Source organism: Rousettus aegyptiacus, unplaced genomic scaffold (genome assembly GCF_014176215.1).
Source record: "Rousettus aegyptiacus isolate mRouAeg1 unplaced genomic scaffold, mRouAeg1.p scaffold_m13_p_2, whole genome shotgun sequence".
Taxonomy (NCBI): Eukaryota; Metazoa; Chordata; class Mammalia; order Chiroptera; family Pteropodidae; genus Rousettus; species Rousettus aegyptiacus.
Genome location: NW_023416295.1, coordinates 78,904,924 through 78,932,883, shown reverse-complemented (window position 1 = coordinate 78,932,883; position 27,960 = coordinate 78,904,924). Strand labels below are relative to the sequence as shown.

Below are 27,960 nucleotides of genomic sequence, written 5' to 3'. Positions count from 1 at the left end.
CCTGTTATGAATTTACCCTTACTTCAAGAATGTATCAAGACATGTAATTAAAACTAGGAAGGTGGTTGATATAGGAAAAGCAAATAAAAGCACTGACTCAGAGGAGGTGTAGCATCTGCCTCATGAATTCTTCTGTTTGTACTTGGAGAGGGGAGAATCAACCTTCGAGTGAGGCAGAAAGTAGCAGCCAACATGTTATTTCTGATCTCCCTAAGCAGCTCTATCTGCCTTTCTGTCACTGTGGGGCTACATTCCATGTCAATGTGCAATAGAGGAAAACAAGTCGCATTAGATAAAATATAAAATGAATATGTTTCCTTATTAGAAGACTTCTTAGAGCCCTTCACTTGAGTTGCGAATTCCTAGGAGGGGAATTGTCAAGTGGTCAGCAGTCCTAAGCAGTAGCATGGTGGGAAGCTACTAGGCTGGCTTTCACACTTCCACTGATTTGGCTGATAAGAAACAATAGGTTCAAATGAATTACATAGTTTGTTATTTCCATCAGAGCAGGCAACAGGAGCTCCATGCTTCTGTTCCTCTTGCCCCCTTAGTCCCATGGGGATGATACATTTGCAGGACACTGAGCTTAGAAAATCCCCAGTCTTATAAGAGAATGCCAGCATATCCATCTACCCTCCCCTCCAGAGACAGATATTCTGTTTATTACCCAGGAATATGGACAAAAAGAGAAGGGAAGCATCTTTGCTTTACTATCCTGGAATGTCTCCTTATACAAACATTCTTAAATTGACTTTTTAAAATTCTTAAAATGCTTTTGCTTAAAAGAGTGTATAAAAACATGAGAAATCCAGGGAGAATTGTCTTCCAACAGGGATATAATATACAGAGTTTCAAAATTCACTTCAACCACCAACACTACCCTCCATCTTTTATCTTTTTCTTTTCTTTTCCTTCCTTCCTTCCTTCCTTCCTTCCTTCCTTCCTTCCTTCCTTCTTTCTTTCTTTCTTTCTTTCTTTCTTTCTTTCTTTCTTTCTTTCTTTCTTTCTTTCTTTCTTCTTTCCCTTTTGTCTTTTTTTCCTTCAGTATTTTGTTCAGTTAACAATTTTTAGAATTCTCTTTGAAATACACCTGTGGAAAAATCATAAGGCTCGAAGTCAGATACCTTGGTTCAAAGAACAGTTTAAGACTTACTAGTTATGTGATCTTGAGCAAGTTCCTCAAGTCATCTGACCCTACATGTTTTAAAATGTAACATAGGGGAAATAAACAAAAAACAACTAAAATACAGTAACAATTTGGTTATATTATGTACCTCCAATCTAGTCAAAGTAGCTAAGAAGAATTGTTAGTATCTCCTACTTTACTTCTTTTTTTTTTAAGAAAAAAATCTGTTTCTAAAATATCTTCATTTTCTCAGAGTTGTATATATTTGTTCATTTTCACGGAGTTTCTCAAACATTTTCCAAATATATCCAGTAAGAAACAAGATAATATTCAACCTTTATAATGTCAAAAACAATTCAAGGTCCTTTTCTTTTCATACAAATTTCACTCATTTTAATGATGTGAAATTTCTGCTCACTAGAATAAAGTTAAAAACACCATTTTGGCATGTCATGTCATTATCCTAAGTTAAATAACTATATTGACTTGTGCTGTCAGTGTATCTTATATTGGGTTTCACAGAGTTGGGCCTCAGCAAGAGGAACTTGTGTAAGTAGGAGAAAGCTCAGAAGAAGAAAAAAACTGTAAGGAACTGAGGACACTGGAATACTGCCAGGTTAGAAGCTCAACAAAGACCTGGTTTAGCTGACATCTAGTCTCAGTCTGATCACACAGGAAGCTCTGGAGTCTGCATAGCACAACAGGTTTATCTCACCTCCAGGAAAGGAGCCGAACTTTTGTATATTAGTATCAGACAATGGCTGAAGCGTACACTCAGAGGGTATGTCCCTGTATGCTGACAACAGGTCTTAGGGGAAAGATGCAAATGCAGATCATTAGCAGCCATGGCTCACAGCTACTGAGGGTGGGCACACCTGCCTGGTAAATAGGATCTAGGTGGCCCAGCAACAGCATCTCCTGCATGGGGCAACAAGTTAGAGAGACTAAGAGAGTAGTAGATATGATAGCTCAGATGTGGGGGGATCAGATGGTTGAAAGTGGGTGGATGTAGGATTTAAAAAACACTGAATTTGAAGCCAAGATGTAATAATTGCCTCTCTGTTAATGTCCTTTCCTTATATCTGATTCCAAATATTTTGTCTTCTTCTCAAATTCTTTCATCAGCTTCAATTCCCACAAATCTCTTAGTTGCTAACTATTTTGCTTAGCACTTTGACTTTTCATTTTGTTCTGACCCTCCAGTTCTTGGCAATTCCCCTGATGCTGTCTAATTGCATAGCCTATAGAGATCTCATTTTCTACTCTTGATCTCAACTTATTTCCATGGCCTCTGACCTACTGCTGCCTAAACACTTATAAATCTTCTGTGTGCTGCTTTTCTGATCCAAGTTACTTGATTTGTCTACACGACTTTCTAGTTGTAAAGTAGCATAGGCAGAGCCATGTTCAGACTAAGTCCCTAATCACTTTGTAGAAAATCTTGCTCCAGAACATAATGACATGCAGAGAAAATAGGAAAAGGAGGTAAAACTAAAGGATTTCCTTTTATTCTTCCTTCCTTCCTTCCTTCCTTCCTTCCTTCCTTCCTTCCTTCCTTCCTTCCTTCTTCTTCTGCCCCTGTCCCCTGCTTCTCTCTTTTTCTTTTTTTCTCTCTCTCTTTTTCAAGATTTACAGACCGCTAGTCTGGTACTATTTAGTACAGAAACAAAGAAATATACTGAGTTTTATTGATGTAAGAACAAGAATGTTTTATAGCCTAGTTACTATTATATTAACTCTCACAAATGATACCAACATCATCAAGGCACCTAAAGATAGTCATTGTCCTGTTTAATCAGGCCATAAACAGTTTGATCACAACCGAAATGGTTAATCCACATGTTTTGGTACTTTATGTGTAAAACATAAATTTTATGGAAACTTCATTTTTCTGGGTTACTCTCTCTCTTAAATATGATCAAAATATGTAGTCACTGTAATAAAAGTTTGATTAAGTAGAACACTTGAAAAGCAATCTTTTCATAACTTCAAAATTAACCCAATTGGTTACAATAGTCCTGGTAAAAATCCTTTGAAAATGTATTAGTCCATTTCTTGTCTTCCAAATGGAGCCTTTAAAAATAATCAACTTTTTGTTTCATAACTAAAAATATTACTAGACTACAGGTTATCTGATTAACGGTTTTCACTTAACTAGATTATAGATGTAAAAAGGCATAAGAGTGCTTTGAATATTTTTGAATTTTTAAAAATTTTATGAAACTTTATTGTCCTATCCTTTATGTCATTTCCCAGCAAGCAAAATATAAGCGATGTACAGTTAATTGAGGTTCCTACTATTTTCCAGTGTGATTAATCAAGAATTTTTCTGTAAAATAATTCATTTTCAGGCATAGAGACATCTCTAATTTAGCCTTTTAAAATTTTTTTTATAGAGTTAGAGGGACTGACTATTTGAGCCTTTACATTTATCTGAAATACAGTTAGAATAATGGAAACGCCTTTATCTTCTCAGCATTAAAGGCTATAGAATGGACAATTAAAAGCTATCCTAGATTAATGCTATTAAAATGTCATGAGTAATATAGGCCTGGCCATCTGATTTATCATTCATCATTACTATATAACTTACTCAGAAGCTGTGTAATGAGGAGGGATGCTAAATTAACACAGCCATAAATTCTTAAGTAGAAGAGGAAAAAATCCTCAGATTAGACTGTTTCTCACAATAACAGTTTCAACTGACTGGTATGTGATTCATTGGAATGGTAGCTTGAGAATCCTTTCAGCATACACTATGTCAACAGCACCTGTAGGAATGTAGATGCCCAGTCATGAAGGTTGCAGTGTTACAAGGGAATTGTTTCATGGAAAGTGTGTAGGGTTGGACTGGCTGCACATATCAAACTAGTAATTGCTTTAACTTTTTTTTCAGGCGAAAGTTCTGATAATCATTAGACATGTAGTTGTGTGAATTGACAGACGGCTGAATCTAAAACTGATCAAACTGATCCATAGAAATAATTCTTCTTAAAAAATCTATGCAGGGAACCCTGGGAACTCTGGAATCAGGCAACATCCAGAGTTGTGTTTAACACAGACAGGGCCCAAATCTGCAAGGCCAGTTTATTAGATTTTCTTCTGTGAGAACCAAGGGACTCTGTGGAGAGAGTCTCCACAGAACTGTATTTGGGGTATGTGGTTTGGATTGGATATGGGGGTTGTCAGCTGCGGCCAACCATGTTTCAACCAAAGTAACTTCACTTGTATCCATGCCTGAACACACAATGGCAACACTTGAGGAAGCTTATTAATCAGAAAACTGTGTCCCATCCCCAGATCTGATGATTCAGTAGGTCTGAAGCGGACTGTCAGAACTTGCATTTCTAACAAGTTCAACACTTGTTGGTCTGGGGATCACACTTTGAGAACTACAAAGTTCTATTATATGTGTTGAAACACCAAATAAGAAAGCGTTCTAAAGCTAAAAAGATCAAATAATAAGTTTAAAATGTTGAAAGTACTCATATAAGTAAAGGCTCCAAGGCATGCCTATTTTTCCTTTACATACCCTTTTATGGATGTTTCTGATACCTGTACACCTCTGGCTGCCCAAGACACCACAGTGTAAAAACTAGTTTGTTCATTCTTACATACCTGTGTCTTTTCCTCTTTCCTTCCTTTCCTCCCTTCTTTACCCTACCATGTAATCAAGACTTAAGATAGTGTAGATACCAGGCCACATGCCATGAGTATCACATAACCAAGCCCTTGAGAAGTTTCTAATCTGATATGTAGAGTAATCACATGATGACCAGTGTGTGCTTCAACAGAGCTCTCTTCACATTGTTTTGTTAAGGAATAATTCATTTTTCTTAGGAGTTTAAATGAAGATTTGAATTAAGAGATAATATTTGAAATGATTCTTAAAGATATGTACAATTTTCCCAGTCAGGAAAAAATAAAGTGGTGTTTCAGACAAAGAAAATGGCATCATGAGCATATGCTCAGAAATTTCTGAATGTCTGACAATTAGAGATGGAAGGAGCTTAAGAATGGAGAGCTTGAGGGTCAGGGGAGACACTGTATTCTTGCCATATTGGGTTGACAATTTGTGAAGACTGATTCCCTTTGAGGGAAGAATTGGTGATTTGTAATATTTCTTAAATGTATTCTAAATCCTCTGCGTCACTCCCTGGCTCTTCCCCATAGAAGTTCAGATTTATTTGTCTTTTAGGGAGCTTAGATACCAGGGTTTTGGTGAAGCTCTCCACTGTCACTCTAATATGTATCCAGAGCTGAGAACCACTAAGAAATCAGCTTTGATTGTGACCTACTTTATAAAAGTACTCAGATTGGGTGACAAATATGGAGAGCTGAACTGAGTAGATAACTTTCTTATCTAGGTATAAATACTTCTTTTTTGCTATTTAAATGCATGTGCTCACCCCTCCAAATTCAATTGTTGTCAACCAAATGATCTTGGATCATGACCATGATTCCCCAGAGTATACAAGGACCTTCTCATGGGTGAGTTTCTGCCTAATTCTCTAGACTCTCAAGTCATACTAGACACCTATCTTCATTTGCCTTTTCTGAACAAACATATTTTGATATCTTGAATGTAACATCTCTCTTACATCATAATTCCTCCTACTACTATTTTTTTCTTCCTTGCATCTTCACAGCCTATCCTAAACTCCTGCTACATAGAAAATAATAAATATTGACTTTGTCTAATGCTAAAAGAAAAAAAAAAAAAGGTAGACAAAAGATGTAAAGAATACAGGTAGAAAATAAAAGAAATGGTAATGAATGCATGTTTGCAATAACTCTCTATTTTGGTTTGTATTTCTTTCCCCATCTTGAACATTCTAAGTTCTTCTCTGCCTCACTGCCCTCTGCCTTGTAGTTTCCCTTATTTTACAACTGGCTCCATCTCATCCTGTCATCTTGGGAAGCTGGAGAGGACCTTTAGATTCTATCACAGTAGAGACAACCTTCCCTCAACACACACTCACACACAGTTTTCCTCAATCAATAAATCGTATGTGTTTTCTTCGTTGCATTTAATATGATTTATCATTTGTTTTCTTCTTTACTGTCTGTCTTCCATTAAATTGTAAGTACTAAGGGGCCGGAAACCAAATTTGTTTTAATTAAAAATATTGTAACCATTTCCTAATCCAGTGCTAGGTACTCAAAGGAATTGATTCAATAAATATTTGTGGAATAAATGAATAAATGAGTAAATGAATGGAAAATAAGGGTCTGGACATTAATACAGATTCATTTCTCAGTCCTGCTAACTGAAATAAAATTTTGCCCATATATTTATTTTAACAACTTAGCATCCGAACAACAAAAATATTCTATTTGAGAGTTATTATTCATTAAAAAGATAAATCTGCATTAAATAACCTATTCAAACTCCAATAGTCACAGATGTTTTTATTAAGTTGCTGTTGTATCCCCAATCTCTTTTTCAAAATAACTTGTATAATTCACTAACATAAAATCTAACCTTTATTTAAACAGTCACTTTGTTTGCCAGAGAATCTCAGTTTATATTTGAAAACATGTTTTTAATTGCAATTTTATTTTATAATCTCATACAAGTATTGTTCATGGGATACTCACAGTCTGACTAACTCGTAAATTGTTTCATAATCATTACTGAGAAAAATCAATGATAGAAATGCCGTCTTCACACAAGGAAGCAGACTATCTCGGTCTCAAGCAGACTTTCCTAACCCAGGCTGCAAATTAGAATCACCTGGGAAGCTTTTACAATGAACATAGATACCAGACTCCACCCTCTGAGATTTGAATATTATTGATTTGGGGTGGAATCAAGGAATTTCTTCTATTTTTAACACTCTCTGTGTTTTCATGTGCAGCGAAGATTGAGAATCAACGATTTTTTTTTTTTTTTTTAAAAAAAAGAGGAAAAAAACTACACTCAAACAGAGAATGTACTACTTGCTCCCAGTCTTTGAGAGTTGCCCTGACATTCAAATCAATCCAGCCATTATACATTAAAGGCAGAGAAATTACTGCTACTTATGCTCTCAGTGCTGGCAACCTGACTGAGAAATGGATATAAAAGACTCGAGCTGGGAGACCTGCTAAGACCAGTGATTGGCTCAGGACTAAAACTGATTGTGAGCAGAACAACTAATCTCATCTAAGTCTGGCCACCTGTTTCACTGGCCCCTTGAATCTCTGTGCTAAGCTCCGTTCACGTCCTTCTCCATCAATAAAATGTCCTTTTCCTTTCCTGCTGTTAACTTGCTGCCTTTCCTCCTGGAGCCAACCAAAGCCATGATGCTCCAATGAAACCACTATAGCAGGGGTCTCCAAACCTCCTGCAACCACCCCCTCTCCCACCCTCCCCAGGGGTGCTACAGACTGGAACCAGTCCGTTTTCTGTTAGGAACCAGCTGCACAGCACAACAGGAGATGAGCAGCAGAGGAGTGAAGCAAAGCTTCATCTGTATGTGCAATTGCTCCTCAGAGCTAGCATCACTGCCTCAGCTCCACCTCAAATCATCAGGCATTAGAATCTGAACTATATATATATATTTATAATCTTGAACTGAGAAACTACTATGTGCTAGGCATTTCATAGACATTTTACATATTTCCTTTACTCTTATAATCTCCTTTTTTAGCCCATACATTGGCTTTTTGGTTTTAAACTTTTTACATCTATGGCCTTTACTTCAAGATTATGAGTTAGTCAAGGTCAGGTATGATATGAAATATTTCATTGCATTAATTTATATGGCTAAAGGATGAAGAAAGAGAAGAAAAATTGTTATAGAGAGTCCCTTCTAGATATAAGTGATACCTTATTTCATTCTCACAATAATTTTTGGAGATTTGATTTTATATCTTCATTGTGTATAAGTAAACTGAAGCTCAGAGAGATTAAGTAACTAGTTTTATATAGGACAGAATCTGAACTCAATTTAGTTACTAATTAAACTAACCGGGGGGAAACATTAGCCTGGTATTTGAAGTGAGAGTGGGTTGGCAAGCTTGAGCCTTGGGTTCTCTTTCAGAGGACTAATAATTCATCACCCACTTGTTCCCAGAGGAAGGATATCCATCAGCTCTTCATTTCTGGTCTCCTCCTGTTCCCTCATTTTCTACTTTCCTTGGGAATGAAAAATTATTTACTCAATTGGTGGGCTTGACAGAAGGAACTGAACTTGCTTATCTCTGATTCTCTCTTCATTTTCTTCAGGACCTAGCTACCTGCAGGGAACATGCGTTTTGCTCTGCTTCTCCATGTCATCGGTTTCCCAAGGGCAGGTCCCCAAAAGGAATGCTTGTGGGGTTCCGTGCTGCCTGTGGATGGGTGTACACATCTATCTAATTCTGGGTCAGCCTTAAGAAAGCTATAGTTGATTTATGCCTAAGACTTATTATCCAATATCAGCTTTATCAGCAAAAGTAACAATTTGGTTTAATTTTCTATCTTAATTGGTGAAAAATGTAAGCAAGTAAAACAGGGATGTCGTTTAATGTGATCCCTCGAAATTGTGGTTCTCCAAGTTGTTTGGGGTCAGAAATTTTAATAACACCTGCGAAGTTTTAGAAATACAAATTCTCAGGCTCCATCCCAGACCAAAATCTGTGCCTTAACAGCTTTTCAGAGAATTCTGATGCCCAAAAAAGTATAAGAAACACTGCTGTGGACAAGACCTTGAGTCTTGTCTCTTAAGGCTCTTTGACAGTAGGGAACAAAGTGATGTCCTTTTTACTATGAAGCTGCAGGCAGCAGTTTGAGTCTGAGATCAAGTATGAGTGGGTGTAGGATGATGAGCAGGCATTGATGGTGCAGACTGAATGATGACAGTAGCTAGAGACATCTCGTCTCTCAGTTTTTTCTTCTAGGCTCTGATCAGTGGTTGTATGATTTTATTTTGCTTTGTTTCATTTTATTTTATTTTTCTCTATTGCTATAACATTTCAGGGTTTAAAAGGTTGGGAGGCTTTCGTTTTCTATTTTACAGATGGCTGAAGAGTAAGATGATTATTATCTTTCTATTGTCGTCCCTGAATAAACTGCCAAAAGAGGAGGGACGGCACACATTTAGAGGAAGGGGTGACAACCCGTCCTTCTGAGTAGTTACAGCTGAATTCAGTTGGGAGCACTGTAAGGTGAGGCAATGGTTCTTAAAGTGTGGACCCTAATAATCAGCATCATTTGGGACCTTGCTAGAAATGCAAATTTATGGTCTTACCTCAGACTGCTGAATTACAAACTCTGGTGGTAGGATCCAGCAGTCTGAGTTTCAGCAAGACTCCCAGGTAGTTTTAGTACACTAATGTTTGAGAATCACTGCTGGGCCTTGTCGCTCATAGCATGGTCTGGCATCACATGGAAGCTTATTAGAAATCTGAATTTTAGGCCAATGACGGACCCACTGACTTATTCACAATCTGCATTTTACAAAATCCACAGGTGATTGGTAAGCAACGTTTAAGTTTTCTAAGCATTGGTATAGAGCAAAGGATGCAAAAATTGAATGATAAAACAAAAGAAGCATGAACAGGATTTTAATAAGGTTTTCAGCCTAAACTACAAACCTGTAAATTCTAATCTGGGGAATAAGGCTAGAGTGAGGAAACACATTAAAACCTGAAGAAAGGTAGCTGTGTGGAAGGCTCCTTAGAGCCCGAGGCACCTACTTCAGTCTGGTTGTCCTCATTACCTCATGCTAGCTTCTTGCTTAATCCTGTTCTGTCAGATACTTGCTTGGGCCTAGACTGCCACCAGGGATTTGTTGTATCTCATTCACCCCATGCATCTTCACTAGCCACCATTTTAGATCTGCATTGAATGTCCAACCAAACTTCTTTTGGAATTCTTCTCACAGCAGGGCAGGCCTCCCTAGGTGTCCGCATAAGGTCATTTCTCAGACCAAACAGGTAGTGCCTGGGATCGATAAGAACCAAATAACTCTGAGCGTTTAAACATGTGGCTAGAGTGTGAATAAGTAGTTGGAGAAATTGTAAAAAGGTCAGGTAGCAAGAACTGCTAGCTTTATAACTAGCAAAAGCACTTGCACGTGTATTTGGCATTTCACGGAACCTGCAAGCTGAGTTTGATTAGTTATTAAAATTATGGTTGGCCGGTGGGGAGAATCATGATAATTGGTATAGGTCACAGATAATCAAAAGTGTCTCTCCCAGTGGGATGAACCTATTAAAATTCGTTATTTAAAACTCTTTGCCATTTCCAGATTCTGCTCACACACAAAATGGCTGGTTTCTGAACTTGGTCTCCAAGGAAGAAAGCAAACATCTTCCATTGTTCTTTGTTTGATGCTAATTAACATTTTCAGGAGGATTGACTTAGATGCAGCTCTGTATACCCTAAAGCAATCTCACCATTCAATTTCCAGATCACAGGTTTACCTCATTAAATAATTAGCTTTAAAAATTCAGAATGCTTAGATTATTTCAACTGGTATTTCCAGAACTTGTAATCACATACAAATAATCCTCATTCTTATCCCACCAGTGCTGAGGGGAGGAAATGCTTTTGTAAAAGAGAAAAATATCTTATTTCTATTCTTAACCTTGTGCTTTGGGATAATGCAACTCTAGTTTCTGAAAGCCAGTCAGGCAACCGACATGGATTAATTTGGTAGAACAGGTGAACTATATCATCTAACGCAGTGTTCCTGAAACCTAGTGGGACACTTGAATTACTTGGGAGATGTTACCGATTCATCTGGTGTAAGGTGGGGCCCAGTCATTTTTTTTTATTGTTGTTGTTTTTAGCAACTTCTAAAATTCTGGTGTCATTGCACAGGTTATTTTCCTTTCTCCATTCAGCCGCCCACATACTTTGCCTTAATTTTATCCTTGTCTCGGACTACCTGATTCTCAATCTTTCTCAGAGATCCTATTACTTTTATTACAAACTTTCCTAGCTGCCCCATTTATTCAATTTTTTTATATACATTAAAAATAAAAATAAAACATGTTCAATACAAAACACAGAATATCATAAAGGAAAAGAAATAAGTAAACTTACCACTCAAGGGTATTTACTGAGAACATTTTTATGTATGTCTCTTTACATGTGAATATGTTTTCTTTATCAAAAATAGTCATACTAAATATATACTTCTTTACATCATACATTTTTTAACCCTAGCACAACAGTGTATAGAGTATACATGATAAATGATACTTCTTTTACCACAAGCCTTTTGGATGATCAAGGGTGTGTCATCATTGTATCCACCATAATTTAGTATGCTAACCCTTATTCTTTCCTGTTTATGTATTTTTAATTTTTCACTCTTGAAAACAGTGCCAGGATAAGTCTCCTTATCTTGATATTTCAATATGAATCTTATAATTCTTAACCACCACTCATGGCTTGGTGGTCATGAGTGCAGAAGACACTGGTAAAACACACAAATATAGCATATCATTCTTACTGTAAGCGAGTCTTCAAAATAGACAAGGTTTGAATGCCAAATTCTTTTGCTCAGATCGAAAAACTCCCACTGTCTTAACTGAAAAATTCCCGATACCCCAGGTGTCTATTTCTCACAGGAACCACAAAGTGAAAAGTATTCTCTAAGCAATTTCTGTTCCTTTACAGCAGTGCCTCTCTAACTGTTCCAGTGAAGAGCTAGATTTTTGCTTGCTTTATTTTGTTTTACTTCCAATTTTTCATAGATATATACTTTTGTAGAATAGTTTAAAAAATAAATTTCTAGAAAAATGAAATAAAATAACAAAATACAAAGCCCATTTTTTTACTAGATTCAAGAGTCAGAAAATTTTTTTGACCAATTGCCATAAATATTTTAAGAGCTTACTCTCAATCTCTATATTCAATTTCATAGCAGGCAAGTAACAGTTTACAATGCAGCACTGATGGGCCATAACCTGAGAGGCACTGGTTTAGAGCGAATTCTCAAGGAGATCCATTAGCTAAGTGAGATAATCCAGTGTTAGAGTGGAGATAAAAATCTCCTACCAAAGGTGTAACAAAAGTGCAAAGTCAAAGTATATTTGGTAACAGTGAAATAACCAGTGAGACTGTAGTAAAGTTGAGACCAATGCTAAAAACACACAGGGCTGGAAAGCACATGATCAGCAATTTGAATGATTCAGAGAAGAGAGCATAAACTGCACAAGGATGACAGGCAAACTCATGAAGTATTATATATTTTTTCCAAAAAAGTATTCTATTTGTTGACCTAGCAATGGTTTTCTCCTTAGAGCCACTTATCAAAATGTGCTTATAAATTTTAGGCAATTCTGTGTATTTTATAATTAAACAATGTTACACATACACTCAGCTGCTAATGTTTGTTAAAGGTATAAGTGACAAATGCTTCTATATCAACACAAGTGAATGCAACCATGTGATGGAAAATGTACATTGTAGATGACTTTGGCAATTCATATTCAAATGTACAATATGTGTCTAAAATTCCTTTCAACAGCACTTAAATAAAAGATCTCATACTTATCTCCTTTACAAAGAATAAACAACTGATAAAAGCAAAGACATACCAAAGACTCATTTTTACTAGTGAAGGGCATAGTTTATTATTCTTAAAGGAAAGTTGTCAGATAAGATGTATCCTAAAACAATAATACTCTGTGTGTGTGTGTGCACGCGCACGTGTGTGATATACATCTAAATGCCAGGAGTAGGGCTGGGAAAGGGCTTTCTTACCATCATCCTTCTCTTATTTATGTTTCAGTTCTTAATGAGAGGAAGAGGGAACACTCCATGTACCTTTACTCTAAAATTGCATAGCAAATTATACAGAACTAACTATATGATATCTACAGTGTATTCTCACTACATGTGTGTATATAAACATGTATACATTGAGATTAGCTTAGGAAGTCTCTTTCGTACTTCAACTTGAGTTTCAGAAACAATGTTTCACTGGTAAGTTAAATTTTCTTTCTTGATTTTTACCCATTTTATGCTTAAAAGATGAAGGGTGTGAGGCAGCTAGAGAAAGAAAATGCCTTGTTCTTTATGATATTCATTCCCATTTCCATTTTCATTTTGTCATTGCAAAATCCTTAGAACAGTTTGCTTTTATTTCTTATTCCAAGTTCTAATGACAATGTCTCTCCTGGTTCCTTTGGGTTTGCTCATCAAATACAAAAGAGAATAGAAGCTGTAGACACCTTATCTAACATGATTCTCAGGTCACACTCCACAGGCCTCTGGATGTCTTTGTCTTCATCTCTACAATGGGCCCAGGCACCAGAATTGTCAAGTCCAGTCCCACAGGCTTCCTTCTCCTGAAGAGAACTTTTTTTATGACTACATTCTGTAGCTATGGGCAGGTCACTTAGCCATTTGAGACTTTTGTTCCCTCGTTTTTTTTTTGACTGATTTTTAAATTCTCTTTTAAGATTGTTAAAAGTATATTGATATTTTCTGCCCTATGAGTAGAGGAAGGAAGGAAAAAAAGAAAGATAATGGGGTCAGAGCAAATGAATGAGTGAATCAAATGCACTTGGCTCAGCAGAAATAGAACCCAGTGGATGAAGCCAAAGAGGACTCTGCTCTTTGAACCCCTGGGACATCTATCGAGCTTTGTGTCACAATGGTTATTTTTATTGGCATTTCACAAGACATTTGTGTAAAGGATCAGACTAAAAGAATGAGAGAGAGCGAAAGAGAAAAGAAATGGATACTGGAAAGAGAGACAATAGTCCAATTCTCTTTGGTCAATTTCCTGCTGGTGGATACAAGGAGATAGAAATAAAGCAAAGGAAAGATAAAATGAAACTGCAATGGGACATGGCATAAAAGCAGTCAAAGAACTGACAGAAGGCACATTATCAGAGCCCTTCTTCTCTACTGCTAGTCACCAATAAGAAGTCTACGGTGCTTCCAAATTAAGGATTGCAAATCAATTGCTTTGAAAGACCAGTGGGTAATATAAATAAGTGAAGCTGGCTCAGCATGAGACAAGAAGAAATGAAAGAAACTGTGTGAACAGAAAAGCATATTTCCCATGTGAAGGGGAGGCCAACACCCAGCTTCAGGGGGCTCCTGTATTGCTAGGTCAGCAAGCCCGGTGTTGTCACATATTCAGATATTTCAAGAGAAACTCCATATTTTAGATAAACCCCAGACATTACCTAAATTGTCCTGATTTTCAAAACATTATTTAGTTTCTATGGACATTTATCTTTGTCCCTAACTCCAAGAAAAGAGGAAAGATATAAAAATTAATTCACACATTAATTCTCCTTTCGTAAGTCAATATTGCCTTATATTGTTTTTATTTGGTTTTCATATATGGGCATTTGCCTATGGAGATTTAAAAATTTCTAAAAGCAGTCACCATGCCATGTATTTCCTTATACTCTCCATTCACCAAGATGGACTAGAGAGCAGGTCTGATTAAAAATTTCTGCCACTGAATTAAAATAATCTGGTATGATATTCCTTTTAGTTTCCTCTCTCTAGTGGAACAAACCAAAACCTATTAGTGCATATGTTTATGTGACAGCCTTTTTTCAATAAAATAGAAAATGCTGGTTTTAAGTAGTTGTATTCTCCCCTCATGTTTCTCTTTTAAAATGCTAGTTCCTAAGTTGCTAATTAAAGTGCTTGAAATTTCAGAGGCTGTTTTCATTATATCTCAAAAAGAAATAGCAAGGTGAGTATATGAACAAAATCAATTTCTGAAATTTACCTCAATATCAGGATATTCATGATTAGGGGTTAGCAAGTATTTTCTATCCAGAGAGAGAACATTTTAGGTTTTGGATCCACATGTTCACAACTAGTCAACTTTGCCTTTGTAGCACAAAAGCGGCCATAGACAAAACATAGACAAATGAGAGTGCCTGTGTTCCAATATTACTTTACAGAAACAAGCAGCAGACAGAATTTAGCCAGTTGGCCATAGTTTGCCCACCCCTTCCCTACATGAAATCTCTTTCCTTAGCCTGCATTCTCTAGATAACTGCTTCTATTTCAAATTGATTAACAATGTAGACAGCTCTCTTTAACATTTTCTCCTACTTCCAGGTCAGAATTATCCCTTTCCTGAGCATTATGTGCCAGTCTTAGTCCAGGTCATTACCCCTCCTGGTACATGCAAATCATTGTTCGTTCCAATGCCAAATTCGATTACAATTCAATCTTCACTGATTTTTTCCTCTCATTTGATTATTGAAAATAGCCTCCAAATTATTCTCTCTTTCTGTAACCTCCCATATCTTCAATACAGTCTACTTATTATTTTTACAAGTGAAACTATATAATCTTGCCACTCTTTGTTCAAACATCTTCTATGATTCCCTGTTGCCTGCAAAAATAAGGTTCAAGCTCCTTGGTAAAGACATGACTTCCAGCAGACCTTTCCAGTTAAAAGCATATCCAATTACCGACCTCCATATGTTCATGTCCAACTAGCTCCGAATCTTTAAACTGTTTTGTGCTTTGACTGTGCCAATGGATCCAGAACTCTGCTTAGTAAGGACTGCGTCAAGACCAGTTCAAATGCCACCATCTCTGGGAAGTAGTCTAGGTTCCCCTCAGCCAAAGGTATCCTCTCCTGCATTTATAGTCTCAAACTTTGTGTTTTGTTTAGAATAATCATTACCTTTAGTGTTAAACGATCTGACAGCAAGATCAAAACTCTATCACCATGTCTACCACCAACACATAAGCCATCAATTCTACTCAGAGGAGACACCATCATCAAAAGTTAATACTTATCCAGCACCTTCTCTGCGGCACTATACAACTTTTATGTTTTATACCTTTCAAAAATGTTAAATCATTTAATCTTTACAATAACATCTTTTATAGATGAGAAAACCAGGGTGCTATATAATATTTATTTCAAGGCTGGGGAAGCAGGCACAGAGAGGTTATATGGCTATTTGGTTGCAGAGCTGGCATCCAAACCCAGAAGTGAAGCCTGGGTACCTAAGCTATTAGTTTTGCTACTGGGCAACCTTTCAATATATTTTTACATTTTACAGAATTTATATTTTACAGAATTTGGAATACATTTTGTTCTTTTCACCTATAGAAGTTGTAATAATTATATCTATGCTTTAATAAAAGCTCCTTGATCAGAATATGATGTATTTAATATTGAATACATTTGTTTAGAAACTAAACCCTCAGAAATGGAATTATTTTAAAAACTACAATCTGTTCTACAGTGTTCAACTTGAGTATTACTAAAATAATTATTTTCTCGAGATTTAAAAATTCCATCTTACCTGCTTTTACTCCTATTTTTAACTTCACAACTTAAATTACATTTTTTATGTAAACTTCAGGTTTGGATATAAAAAAATTATCTTAAAGTAAATTTGACTTTTCTGTTGTTCTCTCCTAGTCATCCATAAACTCACAACGGGGCATTGGTTCTTCCTGGATAGGGATGGGGTATTATTACTAAGTATCCTAGAAGCCTTCTGTAAACATGGATTGGGTTTTGCCATGTTTCTAAACACAAATCTGTTGAGATTTTGGGGCAATATTAACTCATCTGTATTTCATGTATCATCACTTGGCACAGAGCCTCAAGAGCAAGCTTCAAAAAAATTCACTTAGGGAGTCAACAGGCCTGTATTGATTTGAATGTTATTGGACTGGCTTAGTTGAGTTCCAGATATTCCTCTGTGGCTGAAATAATCTTTCAGTTTGGTGGTAGTGAGAACTCCCTCTCCTCTCTTTCCCTTTGGCCTTGGGCTGTTTACACATCAGACTCTCCCTTAATACTTTAGTGGGTAAGAAGGGGATGCAGATGAGGAATGTATCCATTTCTTAAGGCTGCTGTAACAAAGGATCAGACTGAGTAGCTTAAAACAACAGAAATTTATTTTCTCAGTTCTGGAGAAACATCAGAAATCAAGCTGTCAGCAGGGCCATGCTCTTTTTCTGAAGCCTCTAGGGGTGGATCATTCTTTGCCTCTTCCGCTTCCTGGTGGACTCAGGTATCCCTTGGTTTGTGGTAGCATAACTTCCATCTCTACCTCTGTCTTCAAATGGCTATCTTCTGTATGTCTGCCTTCATGTGGTATTCTGCTCTTTTCTTAAGAACAGCAGTCATATTTGTTTACAGCACACCCTAATGGCTTCAATTGAACTTGATTACATCTGCAAAGTTTATTCACTAATAAAGTCTCATTCATGGGTACCAGGAATATCTTGGGGAATATTGTTATATATTGAACATATAACAAAAGGTTTGATTGTTCTCTTCTCTTTCTTCCTGCCTTCACAGGCCAAGGTGAGGAACAGAGAGAGGATTCACTATCCTCCAGCAATTTCAAGCAAGAGTCCCTAGGCCTTGCTACCCCTTTCTTTAACATTCTCTCTTACAACCTTCAACACCAATCCAGCTCTCTCTTTACATTTCTCTTCTGGCCTTTGCCACATCAGACAGCTTAAATAATTATGGAAAAGGGCTCAGGTTTTCTTTATCCTTTGATAACCAGATGCTCCTTTATTGTGCCAGGATTAGTTAAAAAATAGTTTCAGGTGCCTGGGAAATAGTTTCTGGAGGTAGACAAAGGAGTTTTAGGCTTTGCAATCAAGGAAAACTGAATTGCTATCCAAATTCTCTATTTATATAAACTCAATAATCCATGCCTATTCAAGCTTCAGATTCTTTATAACATAAAAATGAAGATAAAATTACCTTGTAGAATTATTGTTATGATAAAAAGCTGCAATATATAAAGTGCCAGATATCCAGGTGTTCATTAGCAAATTAATTTGTAATTCTGAATAATTTGAAACTCTGAACAATTTTCCCAAATAAAGACTATGCAAGATGACTAGATTGTATAGTATCTTGAAGTCTACAGCACAGGTACAGTACATGCTGCTAAAACCTGCCCATGAAGAAAATGGACCCTATGTTTAAATAACTGACCTAGGACCAGACTTTTTGCGTGAAAATTGATTGTTCCTTTGATAAAAGTTTTAATTAATTCATAGCAAGCCCACTACCAGAATCTATCATGGCCTCCAACATCATGCCTTCTAAATGTGCTATATTTTTCTTAGATGTATTACTTAGATTATTTGGTTGCAGGGAATAGAATTGTATTCTGGCTTAGAAAGAAATAAGTTCATTGGAAAGAAGGAGGTAGCCTACAGAATCAGAGAAATTGTTGAACAACCTGATCATAGGGTAAGAACATATCTCTGAATATCTAGGCAGCAAGAACAGATGCACATACGATTCTTTATGATGAATAAATAATTAGGTCCCATTTTGGCCCAAAAAAACATAGTTTGAGAATAGTCCGAATGAGCGAGATTAAGTTGCTGCCCATTCCTTAGCCTAGGAATGTAGGGCCTTAATTTGACAGTCTCAGTAGAACTGCATGCACTGAGAAGGACAATCTAAGTGTTCTAGAGAAATGTAAATGAATATTTGACAGGTAAAATTGACAGATGTCTATGCGTTGTCATTTTAAGAACAGAGATTTACCTTGACTTTCAATCGTCATTCATACTCTTAGTCAAATGTATTAACAGAATGAATGACAGCTTGCCTTGTTTCTAAAAGGACTTGTAAACAGGTAGAAAAGGCAGTAGAAGTGATATTAGAAAGAAAGCTTTCTGACCTAAATCTCTTAAAAAATTTTTCATGTGAACATTTCTTTATTTTGATTAATGTACATTTTCCTAACATGTAGAAAAACTTTTGTAGCACAGCAACAATTTATCAGATTTCAACAAAGGATTATGTTACTTTGATGTTTTAATCTTATTGGTAAATTGAGATCCTGACACCTCAAACTAGGAAACAGGGAAACTAAACTGGAGATGACTCAGAGGGGAGCCTGTATTTCTCAAAAAAAAAAAAAAAAAAAAAAAAAGGTGGTACTATGGGAAATCCCTGTCCTGCGGATAAGAGCTACAGAAGTGGGCTTCTGGGCTTCCAAAAGACACTCTGAACATCTCACACATATGGCGGGAAGAACAGACTCATAAGAGAAGAGAGAAAGAAACAGTGCAGAGATTCCAGGATAATTATGGCACATACTTATGAGTCTGTGCCTCTCTATCAGAGGTGATGGGTATGTGTTTCATCAGTAGGGTAGCCACTAAAGGAGCCTGAGATCAGTAAGCAGTTACTTGTCCTTCTTTTTCATCTTAGTCCAACTCAAATGTTCTATGCTACATTTCCACCTCTTAATTTTACAGAAAAGAAAACTGAGGTTCAAAAATATTAACTCACCTGAAAGTTCATACAACTGGGCAGAGGTGAAAGAGGGATTCCAGCATAGGCTTTCCTTTCAACTCTGTTTTCTAGTGTTAATTTTTTTCACCAGGGGTGGAATAAACAGTTTGTCCCTTATGAAGACAATTAACCAATCAACTGAGAAACCGTTATGTTTTGGGAGGTGTACCACAGCAATTAATTCTTATTTTTTCTGAAATTATTCGAGCAGGTAGTGTGCTCAAGCATTAGCTACGGTTTTAATTCTTACACTGTGCCAAGAACTGTGTGGGGTGCTTTTCTATATTTTATTTCACTCTATTCTCAAAGAAGCCTTGTCAGGTGGATAAAACAATCTGTATCACATAGCTGAGGAAATAGACTTAACTGTCTTGCGCAAGGTCACAGAGCTAGTCTTTGACAGGGCTGAGGGCAGATCCCATATCACTTGATTCTCCATCTCATTTGTTTTGCACACCCTGTACTGTCCTTTGGGGGCTTGGTAATTGCAAGTGACTTTCTTAGATGCCAGCCTTCTGGAATAAAAACACACACAGATATCCGGATTTCCCGAGATGGGAATAAGGATGCCTCCTATTGATTCCATCTTGCCACTGTTTCTCCTTGAAGTCTTACAGATTTCCCTTTCCATCAAGCTTTCGTTACAGATAGGGCTTAGGAAAGGCTGGAGTGATGTTTATCTGTCAGGCAGACTGCTCTCTACTGCACAAATGTTAGCCTTTGCACAGATCACTGCATCCTTCCTTAAAACTTGTAGTAAACCAAAAGACGTCTTCTGGAATCAGACTGATGGAGGAGACACCTGTAAACATTATTCAATCAGACAGAAGTTCAGACCACTGTCAAGAACCTCAGTGTAGCTCAAGAAAGGACAAAGCCTGACTGCATTTTTCCTGCTGCATGGAGACTTGTCTGATTAAATTCAATGAGTTGAGTTAGATAAGCAGGTGAAAACTAACATTTAGCATATTGTAAGCACCTGTCCTAGTCACTAGTATGAACAGAAGATAATTCTGTTTTATTTTGTTTTGTTTTGTGTTTTAGTTTGCAATAATTCCTAAAGACCACAATCATTTCTACTCTACTATTTTCTATTTACTTCACATCTATTATATTTGTTAATCAATGCAAATGGCAACGATTATGGAAGGTACTTTTATACAGGTTTCCTCGTTCTTTGTAGTACTAAATACAGTTACTGTACATTCAGAAAGATTTCAGCAAACACTTATTGATTGAAAGATTGACTCACTAAAAAGTTATTCAGTCTACGATTATCAGTAAATATGATCCTAAAAATTCTTGGAGTCTCTTAAGGCCTGACTATTTCTCTATCATTATAAAAATTCTGGTTATCAGACACACTACACTAAAATGTTTAGGCTTTATTTTCTCACTTTGCACCACAAAGCATATAGACAAAAAAAAAAAGTGGAAAGTTGAATCATTTTTGAAAAATCACTTAGGGACCTACTTCTATTTGAGTAAAATGAAGGGAAAGTAAGCTTGACCCAAATTAGCTGCATTGGCTTTTTTTGGAAATGTTATTATCCAGATAATTTACTACAATTTTTTTCTGATTTTATAGACTCTGTCTTTCATGAAATCAAACACCCAATTTTATTTTTCTAAATAGTGTCCAATTATTTTGCATCATTAAAATGTATTCAACTGACTATTCAACTTTTGCCTGAAAGTTTTGCCCTGTATGAATGTTTGTTCATTCATTCATTCATTCATTCATTTATCGGATATTTTTCAAAGGGCAGCAATAAGCTGGGAACCATGCTAAGCAGTGGAGACACAGAATAAATGTGACAGTTTTTTCAGTTGAGAAATTCAGAATTTGGTCAGACATATATATATAGATGTATTCTAATTTCATGTAATTGGGAAGACACATGAGCATGTTTATAATTTAGTTGGAGGAAACTAGTGGAAGAAGGGGTGTGATATTGCCTAGAGAATGAATAGTTGAAAATGCAAAATCCCAGAGGAAGATGATGAAATCCTGAGAATAGTTGAAGGAGAGACTTCTTTCCCAGTTCAGTAGGGAAGAAATAAGTATATGAGTAGGTCTGGATGTGGCTATATATGTGGCAGAGAATCTTGAGAAAATTCCCCTTTAAAATTCTAAGCATACCTAATAACCACTTCAGTTAATGTTTTTTATCTACCTGAGAAAAAAAAAAACTTGTTTGACAAACTAAATTATGAGCAAGATTTGTGTGCTTCTTTCTCAGAAATTCAGATTTTACGTTTCTTAACTCGAATGCCTACAGATTTCCTTTTGGAAGTACCATAAAAGATTATGGAAGAGCCAGGATATTTCTCCCTTTTGATGGTGTTCTTGATTATAAGCAAAATCCTCTGTCACTCTCATGACAAGCTGATTTGCTTGAACATTAAAAAAAAAGAAACTCATAAGCAGAGGAATGGAACTAATATAGATAATAATCAGTATTTTCATTATCTCATTGAATAGGGAGAGAAAGGAAAGTGAAAACCATATGAAAGATTTTTATATCATCTGGAGTCTTGAAACTTCTATACCCTTACTTATTTTAAGGAAAGCAAAATAGGGCTAAAGCATTACAAAAAAATGTACCCCTGCCTGTTTTGAAAATACTGAAAACTTACTGGTCTCCAAGCCTGGAAATGTTATTAAACTGAGTGTCATTATAGTTCTATATTTTTTCTGAGTTGGAGCTATTTTTATCCTTTTGTTGTTGCTTTTGGATAATGATAAAAATAAATACAAAGATGTGCTTTTATGGACCGATCGTATCGCTCCAAAATATATATGTTGACGACATTAACCCTCAGTACCTCAGAATCTCACTGTATTTGGAGCAGGCCCTTTAAAGAGGTAATTAAGTTAAAATGCTGCTCTTAGTGTGGGCCCTAATCCAATTTGATTTGTGTACTTATAATAATAAGAAGAGACACCAAAATGGGCATGCACAGAAAAAAGACCACACAGGGAGAAGATGGCCACCTGCAGGCCAAGGGAGGGGCCTAAGAAGAAACAATACCTGCTGACCCATTGATCTTAAACTTCCACTCTCCAGAAATGTAAGAATATCAATTTCTATTGCCTAAGCCACCCAGTCAGTGGTACCTTCTTACGACAGTTCTGACAAAGTAATACATGTGTTGTGCCACAGAGAAGTAGTGAAATATTTAGGAGACTTTGGACATTTTCCTGTGATAATTCTTCTTGTATCTGGAAAGAGATTGGTTTACTAAACTAATATTCATAAAGTAAAACCATAAGGCCTTCTCCATTTTAGCTCAAGAAATAATTTATATAAGTTCTTTTAATGGAAGAAAATGGAAGCACCTGGACCTTTCCCCATAATGATTATGTTTGCTACTTTATAATAATTCTATTTTAAAACAACAAAGACTAGCCTTTGGGGCTTAAATGAGAAAATAAAAATTACTGGATGTTATCACTATCAATTATCTAAAACACAAAGGAGAGGGTCAGACAGCCTCTTTCAATTGTTGGAGAACGAAGTGATATTCAGGGATCTACCATGGATGAACATTTCCCATCACCCATTCCATTTGTCCTTCTTGAGGCTGAAAGTCTTATCATCTCAGGCTGGAAGTCTTATCATCTCAGACATTTAAAACAAAATAAACAGAAACCTCTTTGGCAAAAGGCTGAGAAACCAAGGCTATAAATATATGCTATTATTTCATATTATTATGAGCAAAAGGTCAAGAGGTCTTGTTTTTCATTGATTTCTGTCTCTTCACATTATATTCTAAATATTTAGTTAAAGAACCAGTCACTTAATTTGGACCTGACAAAAATAAGGACATTATTGTGAATCTTAGCCAAAGATTTAAAAACAAGTAGAAAATGTAATCAATTACTAGAGTTGAGCAGAAATGAAATAGCATACCATCTGTAGAAGAATGGAGAAAGTTTGAGTTTGTTGCTGTGAAGAAAAAGAGATGAAGCCAGGAAACAAGTAAAAAGACTGTCCAGAGATAGAGAGGGTCCAACTTAAGATGAAAGCAAAATTTGTAGTGACCCTGAGCCAACCTTAAAACTTCACACAATCTTCCTTAACATACCCAACCACCTAGCTTCAAACCATTACAAAGAATTGCCCTTTCTGGTGCCTTAATAACTTTCAAGTGTGTGGCATTATCTGCTCCCCTACTGCCACTAACTAGTTCAGGCTATTTTTCTTCCAGCATGAAGGCAGTGATACAGCACGTAAGAATACACATCGAGTTCATATCCTGACTGCAACAGTTTTTCTTACTATTTTTAAAAATGTTTTCAATTACAGTTGGCAGGCAATATAATATTGGTTTCAGGTGTACAACACAGTGATTAGACAGTTATCTTACAAAGTGATCACCCTGATGAATCTAGTACCCATCTGACACCATACATAGATATTACTATATTATTGCCTATATTCCTTACATTATACTTTATATCTTCATGACTATTTTGTAACTACCAATTAGTACTTCTTAATCCCTTCCCTTTTTCACCCACCCCAAACTCCTTCTCATCTGGCAAACATCAAAATGTTCTCTGTATCTATGAGTGTGTTTCTGTTTTGTTTGTTTATTTTGTTCTTTAGTTCCATATGTAAGTTAAATCATATGGCATTTGTCTTTCTCTGTCTGACTCACTCCACTCAGCACAACACCCTCTTGGTTCATCTATGTCATTGCAGATAGCAAGAGATCATTCTTTCCTACGGCTAAATAATATTTCATTGTATATATGTGCCACATCTTTTTTTATTCATTCATTTATTAATGGGCACCCAGGTTGCCTCCATATTTTGACTATTGTAAATACTGCTGCAGTGAACATAGAGATGTCCATGTCTTTTCCAAATAGCATTTTGGGTTTGATTGAATAAATACCCAGAAATGGGTCTTTCTTTGTCTCTTATTATAGCCTTTGTTTTAAAGTCTATTTTGTCTGGTATAAGTTTTGCTTCCCCCCAGCTTTTTTGTTTCTATTTTTATGAAATACCTTTTTTTATCACTTTATTTTCAGTCTCTGTGTGTCTCTTATAGGCAGCATATGTGGGGATCTTGTTTTCTTATCCATTCATCCACCTAAGTCTTAATTAGAACATTTAATCTATTTACATTTACAGTAATTATTGATAGATATAAATTATTGCCATTTTCTTATTCATATTTATGTCCTTTTCTTTTTTCTTCTTAAAGAAATCCCTGTAACATCTCCTGTAATACTGATTTCATTGTGATGAACCTCTTTGGCTTTTCTCATCTGGGAAGCTTTTTATCTATCCTTCAAGTCCAAATAATAGCTTTATTGGGTAGAGTTATCTTGGTTGTATATTCTTGCTTTTCATCACTTTGAATATTTTGTGTCAATCCCTTTTGGCCTGCAAAGTTTCTGTTGAGAAATCATCTGACAGTCTTATGGGAGCTCCCTTGTAGGTAACTAACTGCTTTTCTCTTGCTGTTTTCAAGACTAAGTTTTGGCATTTTAATTATGATGTGTCTTGGTGTGGGCCTCTTTGGGTTCATCTTGTTTAGAACTCTGTGCTTCCTGGGCGTGTATGTCTATTTCCTTCTCCAGGTTAAGAAAGTTTTTTTTTTTTTTTAATCATCAGTTCTCTAAATAGGCTTTCAATTTCTTGCACTCTTCTTCTAGTACCCTGATGATGCATATGTTGGTATACTTGATGTTGTCCCAGAGGCCCCTTGAACTATTTTTGTTTTTATTCTTTTATCCTTTTGCTATTCTGGTTGTGTGTTTTCTGCTACCTTTTGTTTCAAATAGCTAATTCGATCCTCTGCTTAATTTAATCTACTGCTAATTTTCTCTAATGTATTCTTGATTTTAGTCATTGCATTCTTCATTTCTGATTGGTTATTTCTATGCCATTTATCTCCTTTTTTGTGTTTTATATATATTTGTTAAATTTCTCACTGAGTTCATCTACTCCTCACCTAAATTCATTAAGCATCCTTATGACTAGTGTTTTGAACTCTGCATCAGGTAAATTGCTTGCCTCTGATTTGTTTAGTTCTTTTTCTAAAGCTTTGTTTTATTCTTTCATTTGGGATGTGCTTCTTTGTCTCCCCATCTTGGCTACCTCCCCACATTTGTTTTTATGTATTAGGTAGGGCTCCTAATTCTCCCAGTCTTGTAGTGTGGCCTAATGTAGTAGGTGTCCTGTGAAGCCCAGTGGTACAGTCTTTCTTGGTCACCTGAGCCAGGTGTTCCAGGTGTGTCCCTTGTACAAGATGTGTGTGTCCTCTGGTTGAACCTCGGTTGCTGTCTGAACTTCAGTGGGAGGGACTGACCCTCTGGTCATCTGGTTATGAGGAGGGAAATGGCCCTACAGAGCAGAACTCACTTCAGCAGGACTCTGGTGAGTGTCCAGTCTGTTCTTTGGATGTGTCATATTCCAATGCAGCTTCGGATGTTGCTTTGGCTCAGCTCAAAGCCAGTCACTAGGTGTGCCAGCCCTGGGGCTTCCTCCGAGGGGCCCCACCACAGGCCAAGTTCAGCCTTAGCTTGTGCTCTGCCCTGGGCCACCTGACAAGAGTCATCAAGCAATCCATAGATGGCCACCAGCGCACTGGGCTTGAAGGTGCCTCAAGAGTAAAAGCCACAATCTGAGGCCAGCTGCCGCCGATGCCAGGCTTGAGACTGCTTGACAAGAGGTATGGGGCATGATGAGGCCAGCCTTCCTTGACTTCGATATTAGGCTAGCTGTCCCTCTTGTGCATCATAGCCCACTTCTCTCCCTCTTATTGGTTGTCTCTCACTACTAAATTGTAGTTGCCTGTTACATTGGCTGTTTTCTCAGTTGGAATGTAAACTTTAGGAGATCTAGGACTAAGCACACTGGTGTTCCAAGATTCTGGCACAAGGGAACACCTGACCATGAGAGCTATTATTAGGAAGAGTAGCATCACTGTGCTGTGAGTCAGTGACAAAAATATTTCCCAGGACCAAGGCATCCTTGGAAATGTGATTGCACTTAACTAAACCCTAGTAAATGATGTCAACTTGTCGCAAAAATATAAAGTGTCAGCTGAGGAAGGAGAGAAGTTTAGCCTAAAACATGGACAAATCTGTCAGAGAAGCAGAGGTAATAATGCTGTGACTCATGAACCCAAATAGGAGGCTTGTTTTACAAGTATATCCACACAGAGGAGATGGATGCATTAGGATATTAAAACCCCATTAATTTCTTGTGATTTGATACTATGTTCATCAATCACATTTCTCATTTTAATCTGATGCTCCATTTAAATTCTCTGAGAAGACTGCATGTGGATTAGCTAACAAACTCTCTGGCTGACTCTTAACTTCTGCTGCTCATAGTAAATTAGGGGAAAAAAAGGCATGATAGGTAATATTGACATGAGTCTCTTGTGGTTTTGGTTAAAAAAAGAAACCTTCTTTGAGGGAATGATCAAGTTGGGATGTCATGCCTTAATGAACTTTATAGATCTGCCAAATTAAGATGGAATCTTGGAAATTTGTGGTCACATCAAAGCACTGCTTGTCCTGACGTCCTCTGAGCATGGCTGGCCACCGCTTTTGGGTGTTTCAGCTGTGGTCTTGTTCTCTATGCTGCGATCTTTTACTTAATGGAATAATGGTTCCATTATCTATCATCCACCATAAAACCATGCAATTAATTAATAAAACAGAAATAATTTTTTTGGACTAGAATTTAGTCGATGCCCATTAAAGTGACAAAATTACTTCTTCCAAGAGTTTTTATGCTTTTTAAGTATAATTGACTTTTCACTTCCAGTTTTTTTTTCTTTCTCCTGTTTGAACAGTTAACTTGTGTTGTAGTTTTATTATGCACTTTTTCTCTCTGAGAACAATTAAAAGTCATTTTTAAAGTTTTCTTGCTCAATGTACTAAGGAATAAGCTGTAAACATTTCTAATAGAGAAAATTACTTGAAAATAAAGTTATTTTTCTGAAGATTTCTTTGCTATTGTAAAATAGGGAGAAATTCAAATGTTGTAGCGGAAAGTCTAGTTTCTTCCTTTATTTATCATTGATTGTTCTGGTCTATTTTTAAAGGATTACTTTCTTTCAGGTTATTCTTCTGTTCCCACATTTATTATTCAAGCTTATTTATAGTTTAAAGTGATAACAAAGACCACATAAGTGGTAAATCCTACAGCAAGGTATTATTTGAGGATTTGCCCTGAATTTTAAAATATGGATAACAATGGTAGTTTCCAGACCTATACCTTTAGTTCTCAAAATTGAATGTGCATGAGAATCAAGTGAGATGTTTAGAAAACTCAGATTTCTGGACCCTTCCCTCAGAACTTCTGATCCGTAGACCTGAGGTGCGCCCGGAAAACTAGCATTTCTTACAAATTATCCGGTAATTTTGATGCTACCAATCTGAGGACAACATTTTGGCCCTTTACTTTTTTTATCCATATGAAAATAAATTTGGCTGAAGACCAGAAACTGTCTAGAGCCTCACTCTTAATTCTGGTAAGCTTCTTGGTTCATTGCATCCTTGGAGGCAAAAACTATCCATAACTGGGTTAGTATGCCAAACCCCCAAAGGTGCCTGGAGGTCCCAGAGGTGCAATTTATCAATAATCA

General features: G+C 36.5%; 1 protein-coding gene and 1 pseudogene across 1 annotated transcript in view; one reads left to right on the top strand and one right to left on the bottom strand.

The window, feature by feature from the left end:
• Positions 1–27,960, bottom strand: part of DPP10 (dipeptidyl peptidase like 10) — a 1,197,668-nt gene that overhangs the window by 898,757 nt on the left and 270,951 nt on the right. The gene's annotated exons all lie outside the window — the stretch shown is intronic.
• On the top strand, positions 12,203–12,301 carry LOC118614486 (annotated as a pseudogene).